Source organism: Passer domesticus, chromosome W (genome assembly GCF_036417665.1).
Source record: "Passer domesticus isolate bPasDom1 chromosome W, bPasDom1.hap1, whole genome shotgun sequence".
In the NCBI taxonomy this organism is placed as follows: domain Eukaryota; kingdom Metazoa; phylum Chordata; class Aves; order Passeriformes; family Passeridae; genus Passer; species Passer domesticus.
The window spans coordinates 43510114-43530732 of NC_087511.1; the positions used below are offsets into that span (position 1 = coordinate 43510114).

At 42.5% G+C, this 20619-nt stretch overlaps 1 protein-coding gene across 1 annotated transcript in view; it reads left to right on the forward strand.

Annotated features, from left to right (window-relative positions):
* The window catches only part of LOC135289061 (uncharacterized), a 45929-nt gene that overhangs the window by 15278 nt on the left and 10032 nt on the right, over positions 1–20619 (forward strand). The window lies entirely within an intron of this gene.

Genomic DNA, 20619 nt, shown 5'->3' on the forward strand with positions numbered 1-20619 from the left:
ATCTATTTCACTCTTGTACAGAGGTTCAGCAACAGCCTTCAGGAGGCAGAGAAGCCGGTCGAAAGTATCCTCACTGACCCAGCCAGAAGAAAAGATGGATAAAGGAGCTCCAAGTGAAGAAGAATTGATCTCGCCCTGATCACGTAAGTGACCAGGGAGGAATGGGGTTGGACCATGAAAGAGATGGGGTCCAGAAACTCCTCCAACATATTGCCTCTAAGAGGACAGAAATATGATGCTTCCGCTCTGAAGGGACTTATTTACTGGGCATGGGAACGAAACCTCATACCAGGAGCGCAGGTCGCTTTTGAGGTATCGACATGGGAAGCCATGGGCAGCATGTTGTGGGACTGTATTGCTTCGGGAGGACGTGAGGCTAAAGAAGCATCTAAATATGCTACTCTGTGGAACAACATCGTAGAGGTATTACAGGCGATGAAGGCAGAAAAGAAAGCTGCTGCAGCAGCTTGCATTGCTTTTTCCCCAAGCCCCAATCCTGAGCCATAGGCATTTCCTGCTAGCAGGTTATTTTCAACTATGTTAGATGTTCCTTCTCGCTGCCCAGGACCCTCTAGCCCAGTTCCACTACCCAAAGAGGAACTGAAAACATCAGAACCCTCAGATGAGAAGCAGTCAGGAAGCAGCCTCCCTTGGAGGTTCCAGCTGCCAACCCGGGAATAAAAGTATACAGGAAAAGGGAGCAGCTGATGGTGAAGTTTTAGAATTAACGCACTCCTCATCTGAAGATGAGGCTGAAGAAGAAAAGAGAGATTTGGGATCTGCCTCGGTAGAGGAGGAATTAAGAGCTTTGGTAGACAATTTGCAGAAGTTAGTAATTCAACCAAGTGATCAAGTCGCTCCCCACAAGGACTATTCTTTTGAAAAGGGGGAGCTGACAGTTATTTTGAGCTCTGAAAGGGCTCTCAAGGAGAGGAGGGGAAGACGGATACCCCCCTCAACCACAAAAAATAGGCAGTTAGAGCTATATCCTGAAATAAAATAGCACAAAAAAGAAAGTGGAGGGGAGTTATCACTGAGGCAATAATTGAGGGGACATTCTCCCCTAGTACTATAGAAGCCTTCCCCATGGTAACCCAAGCCACAGGGCGAGGGTGGGAGCCATATGATTGGAAGATATTAGAAAAATTGAAAAGTGCCATCACGCAATATGGCTTGAAATCTCAATTAGCACAATCATTATTTCAATTCATTTTTACAGCAGATACCTTTATTCCAGCTGATGTTCAAACTCTGGTTAGATTAATCATGCCCCCTCATCAGCAGATTCAATTTTATAAGAATTGGGAAGGGGCATGTAAAAAAGAGGAAGCAAGACCTCGGACTCAGGGGCACCCACTGTTTGGAGTCACAGCACAACAGTTATTAGGAGATGATCCCTGGTCCACAGCAACTGCCCAAGCCCAAAGTATCGATGAAGTTTTGCATTTAAGCCAACGACTTGCATACAACTCAATCCTTGCATTGCCTGATGGGCTGCATACTCAGGCTTTTACACAGATACGCCAAGGGGGAAATGAGTACTTTGATAAATTCGTAGACCGCTTGCATAAAGCTATTTATGATCACCCAGATTTGGATCCGGAAACAAAGCAGAAATTGTTTACAATGCTTGCCTTTGACAATGCTAATGACAAGACTGGCCAGATTTTCGGCACGTTGCAAGAAGAGCCGCATGGGTGGCTCAACCCCCTCTGAAAGACTTCACTCAATCCAATCCGCAACTCCTGGAAGCGCCAGAGTGGACTTGGAAACCACAGTAGACATTACCATCACTGACTCTGCAGTACATCTGGTAGAGACTAATGTAAAGAGACCTCTGGGGGGTGGGCTTAGTGCTTTCCTGTTAGGGAGGTCATCTGCTACTAAAAGAGGATTGGATGTAATTCCAGGGGTTATTGATGCAGACTATCAAAGGGTTATCAAAATTATGGTTAGGACATTTTTTTCCTCCTGTATCTATCCCTAAAGGATCATGAATTGCTCAACTTGTTCCTTTTAAGTCTTGTGTTCCCTGTACAGGATTGAAGGAGTGGGGAACAGGCGGTTTTGGTTCCACAGGTAACCCAGAAGTGTATTGGGCAATGGACATTACGAGAGGTAAACCGGATAAGCAGGTAACCTTGACACATCCTAATGGTAATTCTATTACCAAGAGCCTCACAATTGATACTGGAGCAGATGTAACAATCATTTCAAGCGCTATATGGCCCAAAAATTGGCCAGTAGTCAATCCTCTTTTGGGAATTGCAGGGATTGGTGGAACCCAACCAACTCGGTTAAGCAGGGAGGTAATTACCTTTACTTTCCCAGATGGAGTGAGTGTAACAACAAGACCCTATGTCATGCAGACTCCTGGTAATTTGTTATGTTTAATTGGCAGGGATTTGTTGAGTCAACTAAAGATCACGATTGTTACACATACTTTTTAGCAGCGGCTGGAGGACAGACCACGGTGATCTGAGTGTCTGGTACTAGGACTAACAATATTTACTGATGCAGGCAAATGGTCTAAAAGGGCTGCTTGTACATGGCAGCAAAATGGTTTATGGAATCAGCATATAATTCCTCCGGAGGTAGGAGATACATTGCAATCCTTGGAGTTGAAGGCAGTTATTTGGGCCTTTGAGAATTGGAATGATCAGGGTATTAACATTGTTTCTGATTTACTTTACGCGGCTGGCTGTGTACAACGCCTCGAAAAGGCGGTAGTTAAGGAAGTTAATAACAAACATTTGGATTCACTTTTAAGCCAACTACTGAGAAATTTGAACCTACGCCGACAGGAGTATTTTATTATTCATGTCCGCAGTCATCAAAATCTCCCTGGTCTGTCTGAAGGTAACGCTCGAGCTGATCGGTTGTTAGCCACTGCCTGGCCAATGCCAACCTCCGATAAATTTCAACAAGCAAAAATTCTCATGCCTTTTTGCATCAATCAGCAAAGATGCTAGTTAAACAATTTGGTACTTATTTGGTCCCTCTTACTGATGCCACTCGCATTGTAAGGTCCTGCCCAGGTTGTCAAAAGGATGGTATTGGCTTAGGTACTGGTGTAAACCCAAGAGGTACCCAACCTTTGCAATTATGGCAAATGGGTGTAACACATGTAGCAGAATTTGGCCAGAAGAAGTTTGTGCATGTTTGTATTGATACTTACTCTTGTCTTATATGGGCTACCCCTTTAACAGGTGAAACAGCACGTCATGTTGAGAAACATTTGTACAATTGCTTTGCAGTGTTGGGAGTCCCTTTAGCCATTAAGACTGATAATGACCCTGCTTATTGTTCTTTAAAGTTTCAACGTTTCTGCAATTTATGCGGTATTCAACATGATACCAGTATTCCACACAACCCTACAGGTCAGGCAATTATTGAGCAAGCCCATCAGACATTCAAGGGCATGCTGCAAAAACAAAAGGGGGGAAATGATAGGGTTATCCCCAGAAGAAAGGACAGCTAAGGCTACCTTTGTACTTAATTATCTCAGAACAACAGGTGATAGGGACAAGCCACCTATTCTTGTGCATCATGCCCTCCTACATAGGCCAAGTGAGGAACTGCCTGATAGTATTCAAGTCATGTTTAAAAGCCCTGAAACGGGGATGTGGGAAGGGCCAGCCACAGTGAAATTAATGGGAAGAGGTTACATGTGCTTACTTACAGATAAAGGGATTCGCTGTATTCCGGCTAAGTGGGTGAAACCTTACCTAAAGTCATACCTGCCAGCTAATGCTCTGTCCAGAAGCAGAACGTCTGCGACAACACCGACTCCAGATGCAGCTGAACCCGATACTCCAGCAGCTGATGGTTGAACAATGATTGAACTTTCTTCCACAGCTATTAACAGATGGGGGCCAACTACCTGGACCTGGGGTTACAGTAACCAGTAACGATAGCTTACCACCAGTTCCAACATGGGATTTAAACCAACTTGAACAAGCTTGTTCTGTTCATGGCTATTTTTACAAACCATGGACCAGGGTCCAGTGTGTTAAATGCAAACTGAAGTGGTGTCAGTCCTGAAATTCCAGAAGGGCGTGAAGTGATTGGCAGGTTTAAAGGATGCTCTCCACCCCTGGGGGGGGCATTGGCCCATCCAGGTGTCCTTTTCACCTGAGACCTCCCCGCCCCATACCTGATTGGTGGTTCTTGGATTTCCCCCCCCCCTCCCCCCGGTAAAAGGGCAAGCAGACCACACACTTGGAGAGTTCTGTTGGAGCTGTTGCTAGATTCAGGGGCCTGTGGCCCAGAATAATAACTCTGGATTGAAAACCTCCATCAGAACTGACTCCTTCCTTCACCATTGCCTTAAAGCTTCTCCAGCACAGGGAGATCTGAAGAGTGACCCTCTTCGAGAATAAGCTCAGCCCACAACCATCGGAGCTTGGGCACGCCTGGACTTGCTCCAAAGTGCTCAGCTGCGACTCACAGCTAGCCAACAGTGTCTCTGGGGTGAAACACCACAGTTGCCGCTGTTTGGCTCAGCAGCAGGGCCAGAAAAGCCAAGGCACATCCCGTTCAGCAATATTGGTAAAATCTAATATATGAGGAAGGTGTTTTTGTTAGTTAGCCAATCAAATAGAATCTATTGTATCACTCTATAAAAACTGCGCGGTTCTCTTGAATAAAGCCTTCTTAGCTCTTTCTACAATACTGCCTCCCACCTGTTCCTGCGTTATTCTCAGCGCAAGAGAGACAGACTTCAAGTGCGCTTTTGGAGTGGTGCATAGTTTTGGGAAAATTTGGGAGGAAAGAGGACTGCTAAATTCAAAAGGGAAGAGACTAGTCTATAAAAGACATCTCTGAGGTGTCAGAAGCATTACAATTACCAAAGGAAATTGCTGTTGTGCATATTCTGGGCCACCAAAAAGGAACCACCTTAGAAGTACGGGGAAACAATTTGGCAGACTTAGAGACTAAAAGTGCAGCCAAGTCTGGAGAAGAAAGCATAATGATGGTTTTTCATAGTTCACTCTTTAGAATTTTTTAAAAGTTTAATAAAGGATAAAAGAAGGACAAATATCCAGCATTGGGGTGCTTTTGGCGAATGGCCAAAGAGCACACTGTCAACTTAAACATCATTCTCTATATGCTGTTACATTGCTGGGAGTACATGCATTATTCATGAGTTTATGCATTATTCCAACATTCCTTTGAGTTTTTGATGTTCCAGGAACTCTCGTGTTTGGTTTTAACCTTTGACTTGTCTGCAGGACAATTTGTAGATTAGGACCATATATTTTATTTCTTCCTGTAGTTCTATCCTGTTGTTTCACACTCTCTGATATCAGAGTTGATAAATCCTTCCCGGATGCTTATGCTCTCTTTTCTGTCACTGTTATCACTTGGAGAGACCAGTCTGAAGATGTAAGAAACAAAATAATTGCTTACACCATTCTCTGAGGTTGTTACATAGATATATTTTAGTGTCTATTTTAACATTTTGCTAAAGCCTACAATACATTTATCACACTACTATTCATATGAACTATACAGTGCATACATAAACTGAGAGATTATACTATACAAAAGCAGTTAAAAGTAAGTATAAATTGAACCATATCAATATACTTGTGATGTAAAAAGCTAATCTATAAATGCGAAAGTCAATATTATATTATAATCTATAACAGTAAGAATCCCAAACAATTCAAAAGGGAATAATTGAATATTCTCTCAGATTTGTCTCTTATTCTTGCCAAAGCTAATGGCAAAAGCCATACTCATGGCCTCTTAAGTTTCTGTCACCAGCTTCAAAGGGTGTTTCGTTATTCCTCTATTCATCACTTCTACTTGACCTGAATTCTCAGGGTGCCAGGGCGTATGAAGGTCCCACTTGTGAGAAACAAGGCTCACTCTTTAAAACTTTTTAAAAGTTTAGTAAGGAAAAAGGGACAGTATCCAGCGCTGGGGTGCCTGGCAAACTGCCAGAAGCATACCATTAGCTTAAAACAATTTTCTTAGATACTTTTTCATTACATTGGTTGCATGCATATTCATGAGGATTATACATATTCAAACATACATGTGAGATCTTTTGCATGTTCTGGGAATTCTTTTAGCTTTGTCCAACCCCTGACTCATCCTACAATAGCGTAGATTTGATTTTTGGGAGTTGTGTATGTCATTTCCTCACAATGACAAATGGGGAAATATTGATAGCTGCAGGGTCAGTAGCAGGACTCCTTCTCACATCCTTTCTTTTGATGTTATCTGTGTGGTTTCTTCAATGTTATCTAATCATACAGACAGTTTTACCTACTTCCACAAACTTTTCTAAATCACCATTGTCGGTTGGTTACAAAAATAAAAGCATTCTGCAAAAGTTAAGACAGTCCCTATTTTAATATTTTGTGAAAGCCTAAACTGCAATACATGTTTATCACACTAATGCATAGATAAAATACACATGGCCAGGGCACCAGCCACAAAAGCTGACAAATTACACTATATCAAAACCAGTTAAAAGTGATTACAAACTTTATGACATCAAAATTGTTGTGATTAATAATAATTTGCAGTGGTCAATATATAATAGTGAAAGCCAATAACTACATGGTTATTTATAACACACTGAATTTCTTAAAGCAGCCATAATATCTTGAAGGATGTCCCTGTAAAATTAGTTACCCCATCCAAGTCTACTGCTTTCACAATCTCATATTCAGAAATCATTTGTTAACTGATCAAATAGTTGCTGAAGTGGCTAGAAATGCATCTGGCCACCTTGCCAGCCAGCATACCACTACCAGAGGTTATCTAAGCCCTCTTTCCTAGGGCATCTCGGCAATATACACCTGACATCTCTGGAAAGGACACGTAGGCCTAAGGTAATTCCCATGCCTGGCACTTGCAATCTCCTTTGTAGTCTGGCTATTAACTTTAGCCAGGCACCCCTCATTAGCTCATTTTGCTAAAACAAAAAGACTCAAGGCACTACCTCTTGAAGAATCTTACATCTCCGCTAATCCTCGAGAGTTCTAACGATGACTCCCCCCCCCCCCCCCCCCCCCATGGACCCATCCAATTATTTGCAGGCTCAAAGTTCCTGGCATCCACTGTTTACTGTCCTTTGTAACTCAATTTTCTCCTTTCTTCTGCCCCACTACCTTTAATTATCTTCAACTCCTCTGGTGGAAAAGACAGCACCACCACTTCCCCCCTCCCCCTGGCAACAGCTGAGTCATAGGGAGCAAAGGGAGAATCCCAGATACCTCTGGCAAAAGTGCTGCTTTCTGAACATCTCTATTGGCCAGTTGATTACTTATTGTCTCTTCTGAGCACTCTACCTGAGGTCCTTTAACAGCTCTTATTTCTACCTCTTCTGGTAAATTCACCACTTCCAAGAAGTTGAGTTAATGAGCTCCCAAGAGGGAATGTTTTCCCTGGAAGTTAACAAATCTCTCTCCTCCCAGCTTTCCAAACTCACATACTACCCCACATGCATACTTGGAACCTGTAAATATTCAGTACCTTCCCTTTATACACTTTGCAGGCTTTTATTAAGGCATAGAGTTCTGTGGTTTGTGCTGACCATGTGTGTGAAAAACAGAGTTCACTCTTTAGAACTTTTAAAAGTTTAATAAAGGATAAAAGAGGGACAAACAATTATTCCAGTGCTGGGGTGCTTTTGGCAAATGGCCAAAGAGCACGAAAATTGCTTAAAAAATGTTCTCTTTATACGGTTGCATTGCTGGGGTTATATGCATATTCATTAACGCATATATTATTCAAAACATTCCTGAGAGCTTTTGATATTGCAGGGACTCCTCTTGTTTTAGGTTTCCCATCCTGACTTATGACTTATCTGCATGACATCCTGAGATCAAGTCAATATATTTTATTCTTTCCTGTGGTTTCTGTCAAATATAGGTTAGAAACTGTTGTAAAATAGTTGATAATAATTGTTATGGGTAAAAATCGATCAAGCCAAATTAATAATTAATAAAGATAAATTTTATTTCACGACTGAGATATGGTCTCCGATAGCCACAATCAAAAGGGACAGCGTCGACCTAGGGTTCGGCGCTGGGTGAACACTGGTCCGACCTCTATCGCATCAGAACCCCCTCTGTTCACGCCAGTGTGTGTCCAAGTGGTTTTTATACACTTTAATTAGCCGAGGCAGAGTGTCTCTTGTTCTTTTCATGGTTAAACACATTCATGTTGTCTCCTTTGTCTGTGTTGGGCTGGACAATGTAGTTCACAGCAAGTGATGAACGCTGATGTTGAGTTATGGGAACCTGGCATTGGGATGCAAATTCCCCCAATGGCTCCTGCTATCTTGATCTCGGTACTTGTGGAGTATTCATCACCCAGGTGGTTCTTGAGTAAGGACTCATGTCCTCCAGAGCCAGGCTCTTTTGATTGTAAATTAGGCTTTTCCTCCCTGCCATCTGCGGTTTCACAATGGCATGCAGTAGTCTCCCGGTATGAGGTAATCCCTCAGCTCCCGCCTGTGGATTTGTAACACTTTCGAATATGTCTTTCAAACATTATAGCATATATATTTCTATCATATTCTACATAAGCACAAATTACCTAAATCACATATTACAATAATTGTTAAGCATGTACTGTTAAAAAGTTTGGTTATTATATCATAAAAGCGGTTAAAAGGATAGTTATAAGAAATACCGTACTCATCATACCGTAAGACACGTAAGTAAAGTACCTCCCATACCCCCACCCCCCAGCCAGCCTGGACAGAATTGTAATGGGACAATCAAGCACTTGAAACCTTCATGCAAATGAAGGATCCTAACAGAAACCAATCCAAAGGAACAAAAAACAGTATAAAAAGGGGACATCCAACCCAATGAATCTGTGCTGCTCCACCTGAAACATTGGGAACATTGCTGCTCAAGAAAGGAAGAAGATCCAGTGCTGGCGCTGTAGCATCTTTGACGGGAATGCTCCTGCCTCACCCACGGGCCCCCTAAGCTTCAGGCCTTATTATAAAAAATGCTGTAATCACTTTAGTACCGGGAATGTGTTCCCGTTTATAACAGCTGGGCACTCATCTGGCATATGACCTCACCCAACCAAGACCAGAGGACAGGATGGCCGCCTGTCCTCCCCAGTTCCACAGAGGGAACTTGCATTGCTATCCAGAAAAAAGGCCTGAGGCACATGTGAGGCACAGCTGAGCAAGGCACTAGCTGGTAAATATCACCCATCCACGGGCAAGGGGAAGGGCGAAGGGGACAGGGGAGACGAGTGTGTGGAGAGCATGTTTGAGACGAGCTTGGAGCCCCGGAGTGAGGGAGGACCTTCTAGTACCACGGTTCTGGCTTTCTGTGAGGACACCAGGTGGGAACATAGGGAAGTGAAAGAGGAAAGGCAGAGTGAGGCGCTGCCCCCCACCCCTCCTTGTTCCAACACCTAGGCAGGCCCCATTAAAGCCTGGCAAGCCATCCCCTGGGCATGTAGGGGGCAGTGGCAATCTCTAGGGAAGGTGTGAGTGACACGCAAACAAGCCATTGTTCCCCGGGCTTGTGGGGACTGTGGGGAGAGAGTGAGTCACACGCAAATCAGCTTCACCTCCCTGGGCATGTAGGGGGCCATGGAGAAGGTTTGAGTGACACTCAGACAGCCTTACAGGTGAACTGGCACTAGAGGCGACCAGATTCAGGGTCCTTCTTGGAGGCCCGGTGGTCCTGAAGCCTGGAGGGCAGACCCTAAGGTGAGGGGGGCTACAGCATTGTAGGACTTTTATAGCACCACAGCTGTGAGGGGTGGTTGTGTGGCCCATTCCCTCAAGGGTACGGGGGGGGGGGGGGGGGTGGGAAGTTCAGCTTGGGAAAGGTACGGAGGTCCAAAACCCCTGACTCTGAGGCTATCTCTAGGGAAGAGGGATAGCCAAGCCTCAGGGGAGATGGAAGGGGGCAGGGTGGGGGCCTACACGGACCAATGATTCTCTGGCAACAGGAATCCACTTTGTGTAAGTCTAAGAAGTTTGCTAATGTTTCCTTCCTCTGTCCAATAAAAGGGAAATTTATGGGGGTGCTGAACCTAGGTCAGTGGGGAAACTTAGGGTGTCACTGCTCAAGGGCTCTGGAGTGTCAAAAAAGGTACTTTACATAGTCAGAGTGGGCAAGGCACAAGAGCCAAAAACTCTGCTCAGCAGAAGTCAAGAAGTATGAATGAACAGGCCTGAGGGTGTGAATGAATGTGTGTGTGAGTGACAAAGAGTAAACGTTCCTTAGATAAGAACGCCAGATAAGAGTGCCCAGGGGCACCAAAGTCATTGTTGCAAGGACACCTGTTGTATAAACAGAAAGAGATTAGAAGATCTTGTCTCTCTTGAGTTAAAAAAGAGTAAGAACTTTTAAAAGGGCCAGTAACAGTAAGCAGCTTTATTTACTAGCCTGAAAGCTTATAGTAACTGAAAGTCACTATGGGTCAGAGCCACAGTAGATGAGGAGGGCAACCAAGGAAAAAGAATAAGAATATTCCTCCAGGTAGCCTCCTTGGTAATATACTCGATGACTGGAATAAGTGGGAATCAGCTAAAAAGTTAGATCAAGTAAGGATCATTTATTATTGTGTGGAACATTGGCCAAAGAGGAAACTACAACAAAAATCCTTAAAGTGGCCCTGGTATGGAAGTAGAGATAAGTGGTTCTGTAATTTATTATACCAGCAAGAATGCAACCAAGAAAACCCTAATTCAGAAGAAGTAGAGTATGTTACTTGCTGGGTCAAATTCTCAGAAGGAGATTCTAAGGTATACAAACTAAAAAAGGATAAAGAGCAGAAATCAGAGGAAAAGGAAAAAGAAAACGAGGGAGTTATTCAAAAGAGGTTGGATCCCCTGGATTATGTAGTCCCACCAACACTTCCTTCAAACTATCAAGCCATCCCCCCACTTAACACCCAGCCTCCTGCTTCTCAAAACCTACCTTTATTCTCTCCAATGATCCCCACCTCTCTATCTCCTCAGGGAATCTCCATGTCATTTTTACCCCCTCCAACAACTCCACTCCCTCATATATATCCACCCCTTGATGCTTTTCCCCCGCCGCCTCCTATACCCACTAACCTGCAGCATGCTCAACCTGTAAGTCAGAATACAACACCTTTCCCTGAGGAAAAAACTCTGGATATATCCTCCAACCTAACAACTGAACCCTCCCAAAATAATAACAAAGAATTAGTGAGCCAGTCAAATGGCCCTTCAGATGCTGGCCTTTACTGTAATACCAGATCAAAAAGTGGTGTAAGGCCAGAGTTAAATCCGGACAGGCTGCTCCCCCTGAGGGAAGTTCCACTAGGTGGGGGGGGGTGGGGGGTAGGAGGAATAGGTTTTGTAAAACACCCCTGACAGCTTCTGAAGTAAGGACATTTAAAAAGGAACTGGTTAGCCTGGTGGAAGACCCAATTAGGACAGCTCAGCAAATAGATTTAGTTCCTGAGTCCCAATATGTAGCAGGCTCAGGGCCTGCAAGGCCTTGGCGGGCAGAAGCCTGAGCTAGGAGATGCCAAGTCAGCATGACTGGACCCTAGCAGTCCCTCTCTTCCGCCTTTTGGACCCTGCTTATCTCTCTGTAAGCCCATAGGTCACTTTCCCCTGACCCTTACTATTGGACAGTTTCCAAAACCCCTGTAGGGTATAAAAACCCCTGATTCTGCCCGGTAATACCAATATATATACGTGGGGGGAGCTGCATTCTATTATGAACATCCTCTTCTCCCCCAAGGAGATACGCCTCATAAGGTCAGCAGGGAGAAAGACCTGGGTTAAGTAGAATTGCACCGGACCCTCAGGTGAGCAAAAACTCCCTGTAGTGGACCCAAATTGGAATCCCAACCACGAAGAGGGCTGGAGAAACATGAAAGACTATAGGACCCTAATTAAAAGAGGCATAAAGGAATCTCTACCCAAAAGCAGCAGTACTAAATTGGTATTTGATGGGAGTCAAGAAAAGGATGAGTCCCCGGGAGGCATGGATAAATCGATTAAAACAAAATTTTCAGTTACATTCCAACATTGATCCTGATGGACCAGAGGGCCAAGTATTATTAAAAGTACAGTTTGTTACCAAAGCTTGGCCTGACATTAGATGGAAATTAGAAAAATTGGAAGACTGGCAAGAAAGGGGAATTAACCATCTATTAAAGGAAGCTCTGAAAATTTATTTAAGGAGAGATGAGGAGAAGAACAGAACAAAAGCAAAAATTATGGTGGCAGTAGCAAGAGAAAGTGTAGGAGTGGGAAGAGGGGAGCCAAAAGGGGGAGCAGAAAATAAAAGGGAAGCTGGGTAAATGGAAAAAACCACAATTAAATTATGTGTATTACTGTTACTGTGGTGAAAATGGGCACGTTAAGCGGTCCTGCAAAAAATTACAAATGGATGAAGCAATTGAGAAAGAACAGGACACCCTGGAGAAGATTCTGAGAGGAGATGATGATTAGAGGTGTCAGGGGCTCTACATTCTGGGGGATGAGATCGGAGGTCCGATAGACCCCCGGTAAACTTAGAAATTTGCCGTCAGAGCGAAGAATATGGGTTTTTACTGGACATGGGTGCTGATTGATCCTGTGTGATGAAGGTCCCCAGAGGGGCTCAGCTAAACAAAAAGATCTGCCAGGTGTGGAGAGCAAAAGGGGAACCGTTCAGAGCCCAGGTTATACAGAGCATAATTATAAAAGGCAATTCAAAGGAATGCAGGGCTGATTTCCTTTATATCCCGAAACTAGGTTGTAACTTATTAGAGCAGGACCTAAAAGTAAAGATGGGAATTGGAGTAGTACCAAAGGAGGGGAGGATGGTACTCCAAATAATGTTATTAACTGAACGGGATATGGGAAAAATTACCCAATTGTCTGGGCGGAAGGAGGAGGGCGAAGGTTGTTAAATATCCCACCAATTAAGATAAAAATGCAGCCAGGAATCCCCCCTGTTAGGATAAAACAATATCCCATCTCCCCTGATGGCCAGAGAGGACTAACACCTGTGATACAGGGAGTCATGGAAGAAGGCATACTAGAACCATGCATGTCATCACATAACACACGAATTCTAGCTGTCAAAAAGGCTGATGGAACCTATTGATTGGTGCAGGACTTGAGGGAAATTAACAAACGAACTATTTCCAGATATCCAATAGTATCGAATCTGTATCCATGATATTTTATGAAAAATCCTTTGCTAGGATTTTTCCCTCCTGAGAAGATGAGGAGCCTCAGGAAAGAAATGTAAACAATAACTGTCTGCTCCTGCAATGCAACAGATGCATCTGTGATTGGTGCATGGTGGTTTTTTCTAATTAATGGCCAATCACAGTCAGCTGGATCGGACTCTTGAAAGTCACAAGCCTTTGTTATTGCATTCCATTATTGTTCTTTCTAGCCTTCTGATGAATCCTTTTCTCTCTATTCTTTTAGTATAGTTGTAATGTATAATTTTAATATAACATATATCATAATATAATAAACCAGCCTTCTGAAACATGGAGTCAAGATTCTCATCTCTCCACTCGTCCCGGGACCACCCCACAAAGTATCCCCCACACAAATCCATATACCCTTCTTAGTCAAATTCCACAAGAACATGCATGGTTCTCAGTAGTAGATTTGAAAGATAATTTCTGGGCCTGTCCGTTAGAGGTGTGGAGCAGGAATTGTTTTGCCTTCGAATGGGAAGACTCAGACTGCAAACGTAAACAACAATTTCGGTGGACCCGCCTCCCACAGGGATTCACAGAGTCCACTAACCTATTTGGATGAGCCTTAGAGGATCTTATAAAATCCTTTGTACCTGTGGAAGAAATATATATTTTACAATATGTGGATGACCTACTAATATCAGGCAAAGATCAAGAACAAGTCCAACAGGCCAGTATAAATTTATTAAATTTCCTGGGAAAAAAGGATTGAAAGTATCAAAGAAAATACTCCAATTTGTAGAAGAAGAGGTAAAGTACCTGGGGCACCTAATTGGAAAAGGGTACAAAAAACTCAGTCCTGAAAGAGTTGTGAGGATCCTGTCAATTCCACCACCCAAGACTAAAAGAGATGTAAGAAAACTATTAGGTCTAATGGGCTATTGTAAATTATTGATTGATCAGTATACTCAAACTGTAAAAGATTTGTATGAAAAATTAATAAGTACAGAACCTGTAGCCTGGACTCCAGAGGATACTGAACAGTTCCAAGACTTAAAGGCTTGATTGACAAAAGCCCCAGTTTTGAGCCCACCTATTTAAGAAAACCATTTGATCTGTTTGTTAGATCTGTTTGTTAATGTTAATGAAGGGATAGCATATGGAGTAATAACCCAAGATTGGGGGGGAAGCAGGAAGATGGTGGCTTATCTGTCAAAATTATTGCAAGAGGGTGGCCAGCCTGTATTCAAGCTGTGGCAGCCACAGCTACCTTATTAGAAGACACTCTAAAGCTTACATTCAATGGGAGGATTCGAGTACACACACCCCACAACTAGAGGATAGTGTTAAGCCAAAAATGTCCTCAGTGGCTAACAGACAGTTGAATACTGAGGTATGAAATAACCCCGATGAATATCAAGAATCTAGGGATTGTCACCTCAAAATGTTTAAATCCTGCTCAATTCCTAACCAGGAAACCAATGGAAAATTTAGATCATAATTGTATAGAGCTAATTGAGATACAAACAAAAGTAAGAGGAGACCTAGAAGAAGACCCCTTACCATATGGAAGGATCCTGTATATAGATGGAGCCTCTCAAATTGTAATGGGAAAAAGGGTGTCAGGATATGCCATTATTGAAGCAGAGGAGATCAAAGAAAAGGGGAAATTACCCTCAAATTGGTCTGCACAATGTTGCAAGATATATGCCCTAAAGAGAGGTTTAGATTTATTAGTAGACAATATAGGGATAATCTACGCGGATTCTTGATATGCCTTTGGGATAGCTCATACCTTTGGAAAAATCTGGCAAGAGAGGGGATACCTTAACTCAAAAAGGAAAAATCTGGCACATGAAAGTCTGATCAGGGAAGTACTCAAATCCCTCAGAGAACTGAAAGAAATTGCCATAGTCCATATTAAAGGCCACCAAAAGAGGATATCCCTGAAATCCAAGGAAACAAATTAGCAGACTTGGTGGCCAAAGAAGCAGCCTTAGAAATGGGGGACCCAGTCATAGTCCTAAGGGTAAAAGAAGACCAAGGAAAAATAAGGTAAGAGGGGGTACCAATTTTCAATGACAAGGAGCTAAAAGAAATAGAGAAAATGGGTGGGGTAAAAACAGAGGATGGAAAGTGGTGGACCCCAGACAGGCGACAAATATTCAACCGAATAATAACCAGGAAAGTGATGGAAGACATACACCGATTAACTCACTGGGGAAGACAAGGAATGTGCGATCCTTTCCTGAAATATTACATGGGGATGGGAATATATGAAATAGCCAGATCCATCACAGGAGACTGTTTAACCTGCCAAAGAGTAAACAAAAAGGTGATGCAAAAAAACACTCCATGAGGGAGGAAGCTGTGGTATTCACATTCTCTGAACAGAGACCAACATAATTCTCTCTCCCAGGATTTTCCTGGGGAAGGCAGTGAGAAGCTCAGAGAAGAAGAGAAAACAATTCTTATCTCTATTCACTGCTCTTGTTGTTTGGCACATGTGCAATGTGTTATGGAGGTTGTTTACTGGAAGTGATTTGGTTATTGGACACCGGTGAAGGCTGTTTTGCTACCTTGGCCAATTGGGTAAAAGCTGTGTCCTGACTGTCTCCAGGCAGTCATGGGTTTTTCTTTAGTATCTTTGTAGTATAGTATCTCTTTAGTATGCAATTTAGTATAGTATTAGTGTAATATAGTATAGCTTAATACAGCAATTGTTCAGCCTTCTAAATCATGGAGTCAGAGCACATTATTCCCCGGGTGGGGGTTGCTCTTCTACTATAGGAAATTAGCCATAAGACCTTTCCAGAGTATTCAGGTTGATTTTACTGAATTAACTCCAGCCCAAGGATATAAACACCTAATGGTCATAGTTGATCATCTAACCCACTGGGTTAAAGCATTCCCCACGAGAAGGGAGACAGCCCAAACTATGACAAAAGTTTTCTTGGAATAAATTATTCAAAAGAAATTATTATTATTATAGTAAATATTATTGATTCCGACCGTGGTCCCCACTTTACATCCAGTGTTCTGCAACAAGTCATCAGAACCTTGGGAATAAAGTGGGAGTTACACACCACTTGGCACCCTCAGAGTTCTGGGAGGGTCGAGAGGGTGAATCAAACCTTAAAGAATATCTTAACAAAATTTGTCTTAGAAACCAAATGGAATTGAGTGAAATGTTTGCCACTAGCCCTATTACGAATAAGAATGAGACCCAAAACAGATCTAGGGGTCTCTCCTTACGAAATGTTGTTTGGGCTGCCTTTCTTGCTTACCCTGTACAGTATTGGGGAACATCTAGAAGGGGGGATGACAATGCAAAAATATATAGAAACAGTAACAACAACCCTAGAAGAACTAAGGAAAAAGGGCTACCTCCCCTAAACTTCCCCACTGAACTGTAAAATACATGGTATTAACCCGGGAGACTGGGTATTGATTAAATCATGGAAAAAAACTCCACTAACTGCTCACTTTGAAGGCCCCTTCCAGGTGCTGCTTACAACAAACACCGCAGTAAGAACAAAGGAGTGGAGGTGGACTCATGCAAGTCGAGTGAAGGGTCCAGTACAATCCCCAGCTGAGGCAAGCAAATGGACTATAGGCAGCAGAGACTATAAAGACTTGAAATTGGTCCCGAGGAAAACACCAAAAGAAGCACAACCCCAAACACAATCCCCCACAGGAAACATCTACATTGTTATCTGTATATCCTTAAAGTTTGTTAATGTTTGTTATAGTTATAGTATAAGTTTAAGTTTTGTTCAGCTAAGAATTGACAATCAAAGTAACATCTCAGTTTCCGGTACTGTTCCATAGAGCACTCTCCTTGCAACCCTAATTGGGACCAAATTGAAGAAAGGGAGTCGGTACAATAAGGGTCATGGCAGAATGTCTCCAGAAGAAGGGAAAACCAGAGGTGGGAGGCAAGACTGAATCAGGAACTACTTCTGGGAAATACTCTCAGGGCACCGAGAAAACCCCTGTGGACTGAGAGGTAAGGAGGCCAGCCCGTACTAGACTCCCACTCTTAGCAATGCTACTACTCATCCACTTTAAAGGAAGTGGCAGAAACACTTGTGAGAAGTGTTACTATCCCTTGTATAGAGGAGATACAGTAAGTGTATTAATTGGAGTACATACAAACATGAATCCCAAATGTATCAATCACTCCCAGTTAACAACCTGTAAAGAAGATAATAAAATATATTGGTTGGCTAAAAATATTGCAAACCCAAGCCAGAGGATGTCAGGAAAGTGACCTATGAAAGATGGGTTTGTTTTGAACAAGAAAGTGAAGCCAACTTAGAGGATAAATTCAAAGAGAAAGAAGTGCAATTGAAAAGACAAAGGGATAGAGAGGGGCAAATACATGGAAAGAATCTTTTTATTGATATGGTGGAAAAGATTTTAAAAAAATTTAATTTGACTGATTCTTGGGTGTGCGGGGGGGACACACTTAAATGAAACTTCGCCATGGGACGGTATCAGTTTAGGTCCCCTAGACATTTTAAAATGGATTACATCAAGAAAAAGCATGGTAGTATCCAAAAGAAGGGAAGGAGAGTGGAAGATAAAATCAACAATAACAGGGGAAGAGTGTTTATCCAGAAAAGGGAAAATGTATACTATAGAAGTAGGAGAAACGCCATGTAAAAGATATCTAGCAGCAAATGACACACACACACCAGGTGAATCCCAGAAACCCTTCATTCATATTGGTCAATAGAAAAAACTGAAAGTAGATGTGCATACAGTGAAAAAGAAAAAAATGTTTCAATGCTTAGAAGATTATATTAACCCATTCTGGGCAATAGAAACCCTATCCAAATATTGGAAACATATAACAAATTGAGATTCTAATTTCTGGGATGCACCTAAAAATTTATTTTGGATCTGTGACAACACAGCATATGTGAAGTTACTGGGAGGGTGGACCAGGAGTTGCACAATTGGAGCAATAAAACCATCCTTTTTCTTACTGCTGAAGTATGCAAAATCAAACTTGGGAGTCCCAGTATATGATGATCTGGCCAGAAAGAAGAGGAGTTTATTTGGCGGAACCCAAAATCGGAACAATGAAATTTGGACCCCACAAAAGTTTATTGATACTTATGGGCCGGCTACCTGGGCCCAAGATGGATCCTGGGGGTACAGAACCCCAGTATACATGCTCAATCGAATCATCCGTTTACAAGCAGTACTTGAAATAATATCAAATCAAACAACTCTGACCACTGATCTCTTAAACCAGCAGCAACAACAAACACGAGCAGTAATTTACCAGATCCAATTGGCAGTGGACTACCTCCTCGCAGAGGAAGGAGGGATCTGTGGAAAATTTAATACTTCAGAATGCTGCCTAGACATCGATGACCATAGTCACGTAATAAAAAACATATCTCAAAATATTAGAAAACTCACCTATGTTGGAGCACAGCAATGGACCCCCTTGTTTGGAGACTCCAATTGGTGGGACAACTTGTTCACATGGAACAGTAAATGGTGGAAGAAATTGGTCTTCTTTGTGGTGTGTGCACTAGCAAGTGTAATATTTCTACCATGTACAATTCCATGTCCAGTCCGGATAGTAACCAGCATTATCCAAAGCAGCATCATGCTGCAAAGTAACATAGAAGGGAACAATGGCGAAAAAGTAATGTTAATAAAAGAACAGAGTGATCAGAATGCCAGAGATATGCTTGAACAGTATGAGAAACCGAGAAAAGTAGAAGTTGAACGTTAAAAGGTTGATGCAGGCTGGAAGCCTGATCAAATAGTTAGAGGGGGGAATTGTCAAAAATAGGTTAGAAACTGTTGTAAAATAGTTGATAATTGTTAAGCATGTACTGTTAGTTTGGTTATTATATTGTAAAAGGGTAGTTATAAGAAATATGGCACTCAATGTACCGTATTACACCTAAGTAAAGTGCACCACTGTCTTAGGTTACAATATAAAAATGTATTCTATACCCATCCTCAAGAGCTGCTGAAACCAGGAGGGGCATTGGTTTTTTCCTTATCTCCTGTTAATGGGCCCATCAATGTCTTGCCGCATGACTTAGAGATAACTCCCTCCGGGAGCCATTTCTGTTTAACAGGTAATCAAGGACCCACTGCATGACTCAGAACGATATCAGCCCATTGTGAGATGCTCCACCCAGGGGTGAGGAGCTAAGCATCCCCACATGGATATAATCTGGGTTTTGGGACAGAGCAGTCAGTCTTTCCAGTGGATTCCCAGAGGAACAGCTGCCCTTACCCACTGGTTTCCAGAGGACAAGAGCTACCAGATCGTTTCTACAGGATCACCACTTCAACAAGACCATTTCATCTGGACTGCTACCTCCACCCTAACTAGCAGGGTGTCAGGTTGTATTCTGACTCTGTCAGTGGTTTTTCTTTTGTATTATTGCATGTATTTGGTTGGGGTTTTTTTTCCCTTTTCCTAATAAATTGTATTTCTGACTTGGAGTCTCTTCTTGCGGGAAACCACCCATGTGTGAGGACACGAGGCTTGACTCCATTTTTCTCAGAAGGCTGATTTATTATGTTATATATTATACTAAAATACTACATTAAAACTATACTAAAAGAACAGAGAGAGAAGATGATCAGAAGGCTACAAAGACCAAGAATAGAACAGAATGCATAACAAAAATCCCGTGACTGCTCACAGCCTTGGCACAGGTGGCTGTGATTGGTCACTAATTGAAAACAATCCACATGGACCAATGGAAGATGCACCTGTTTCATTCCACAGCAGCAGATAGTTATTGTTTACATTTCTTTACTGAGGCTCTCAGCTCCTCAGGAGGGGAAAAATCCTAGCAGAGGATTTTTCATAAAATATCATGGCTACAGTCTCTCACTTGTTTTGCTTTCAAACCAGAACAACCACCCCCCAAGCAAAACAAGCCAGCCTGGACAGAATTGTAATGGGCCAATCAAGCACCTTAAACCTCCATGTAAATGGAGGTCTTTGCTTGGGTTTGAATCCAACCTATCCCTGCCTTATCCAGGGACTTGTTTTCTTCTAGGTTGGTTGAGTTTAGGGGGCAACTTCAGATCAGCTGCAATGAGACAACCCACCCTTTCAGTTACACTAAAAAATGCAAAGTGCTCTCTGTTATTCTACTTCCAAGGGCCTCTTGCAGACAGGGTGACAAAAGACAGCATGAGTCTAATTTGAATGAGGTTTTCCACCCAATTCAATGAACTCAGCTCCCCTCAGCTAGCAATGTGTCCCATGTACTACTGGAGTTGCAGCACTCACTTCCAGGAGCTGTTAGGAGAGATCAAAATCCCTTAGGCTAACATGCCATAGATTAACTATTTATAGTTACAAGTTACAAGTTAACTCTAAAAACAAGAAACCATTTAACCCTTAGAACTGTTAGAGAAAAACCCAACTACTAGAAAAACAATTTGTGAACAGTTACATCTTAACTCTAAACTGAAATTATAACTTTGAAA